We start from the raw sequence: 2,237 nt of genomic DNA on the forward strand, positions 1-2,237 counted from the left end.
CAAAATAGCAAAGTGGGAACTGTCCAGAGTGAAACTGGAACCACAGCTGCATAGTTTATGCCTAAGAAAATCAAACGGGGCTAAAATACTGCAAGGGTTTTTTCTGTCATTTGGACTAACTGCATAACCAAATTGATTTTAAATTAAATAAAGTCAAACTCACTTACTTTTTTAAATTTTCACTTTTTAATTAGAAAAATTAGTTGATTTACTTCTCCTTTTTTGGTGCATACACTTAATGGCAACTTTGTCCCTAAAACCTCTATAGGTTTTGGTCAGTTTTCATAGCGGTGTATGAATATGACATATTCGAAGTGGAAGAAACAGAGTTTGTCTCTTTAAAATTATATTTGTGAATCCTTTCTGACTACTACCACCTCACACACTCAGTCTCAATGAGACTATGCAGATTGCACTGTAAGTAGTCACAAATGCCTTTGTAAATGTTAACTTAAAAATAAATATGGTAAAGGTAAACGTGTCCCATTTTAGTCCCTCTGAATGTAATTTGATTCTACGGATATTTTAAGTATATATTCCCTTTTACCTTCACGCTCCAGATCTAGTGCCATGCTACTGCTATGGTTTTTAATCAGAGCTTAGGGGGGAAAGCAGAGCTCGAGTGGAGTAGCAGCTATGCACTGGGCAGCAATCTGGAAGGCAGCAGTTCGAAACCAACGCCCACTCCTTGGAAGAAAGACCAGGCTTTCTACTCTACTCTAGAGATACAGTCTAAGAAACCCAGTACAGAGTCACCATGAGTTGGCATCGTCTCAACGCCAGTGAGTTTGGTTTGGGGTTTGGGTTTAGGGAAAAATAGAAAGTAGCTGCATTCACTCATGGCCATGGTATCACTGCAGTTCCTCATATAGTTTAATGATACATAGGGTACATGTAGGGATGTGTTGGAGAAAGGATGAGATGGATCATGGAATGATAAGTAAACCAAAATCACTTAGTAGGAGTCTACATAAAATATTTACTTACTATGTTTTTACTTGTGATTTACCTCACCCCAGTAGGAGGCTTAAGGAGTCCTTGAGACACAGTTGCTAAGAACTGGACTGCTGAACAAAAGACCAGAGGTTCAAACCCACCAGCCACCCAAGAGAAAGCCGGGACAGTGGGTTTCTCTGAAGAGTTACAGCCTTGAAAGCCCACAATGCACTTCTACTCTGTCCCAGCAGGTTGTTCTGAGCAAGAATCAACTTGAAAGCAACAGGTTTTGTTTTCTTTTCGTGTGTTTTTCAAAATAGAAGATATTTTCCAGAATGGCAGAGGTTCTTGTTTGATTCTCTGAAATACTTCAAGCACACATAGTAAGACTTGTAGTGCAACGTGTTAACTTCTAACGGACTAAACCAGCATTGCCATAAATTAGTAAAAGATAAAATGAATGAGACATGTGCCCCCACCTAATGTATGCCACTCAATCAGGAAGGCTTGGCAACTTTGTTTCAAATACCGGGCATTTTTACATCAGCTCAGAGAACATTTCCTGTCCTACTCTATCAGAAGAGGGCTGAGTTATGGAAAGGAATTTCTGATTTACTGAACTTGTCCAGGTTTTTAATATAATATTAAATATTTCCCTGAAGCTTTTCTTTTATTAAAAAAAAAACCCTTGTCATTAAGTAATGGAAAATAAATTGCTACTCATATAATAAGTATCAGTGATTTGTCTATAAAGAAACCAACTCTAAGCATCACCTGTTTCACATATTTTAAAAGTTATATTTCATATGCTCAGCACTAGCATCAATTGTTTTACTTTCCATAATATAAGTGATCTTTTTAGAAAAGTTACCCATTGAGCATTTAAATTAAAATCTAATATAGGTCAAAAAGTACATTTAGTGGCCTGGAGTCTTGACAAGTTGACATTTACTTGAGTTACTAAAATCCATCTAGAAAATATGGCAGGTGCGGCTCTTGGGCTGCCTTGCAGCAAAACAAGTCGAAATTGAAGTGTATTTGCAGAACTAGCAGAACTTGAATCCTTTGTATAAACTAAATGGTTACCACTGCCGGTTCCCTATCATCTATGTGTGTGCATGCATTCTGCACACACCCAGCAGTACTTCTAATCCCGTTACACAATCCATTACTCCTTCTCTTCTAATACTTATGCTATGGGCACAGTTCTCTGTAACTTGAGTTTACTTGTATATTATCTTAGTGGCTTAGAAAATATCTTGAATAGATATTTATACAAATAAAACATTTTCCAAAGAAAG

This window comes from Echinops telfairi, unplaced genomic scaffold (genome assembly GCF_000313985.2).
Source record: "Echinops telfairi isolate 266 unplaced genomic scaffold, ASM31398v2 ScPeMD7_4;HRSCAF=17, whole genome shotgun sequence".
NCBI classification, from domain to species: Eukaryota; Metazoa; Chordata; class Mammalia; order Afrosoricida; family Tenrecidae; genus Echinops; species Echinops telfairi.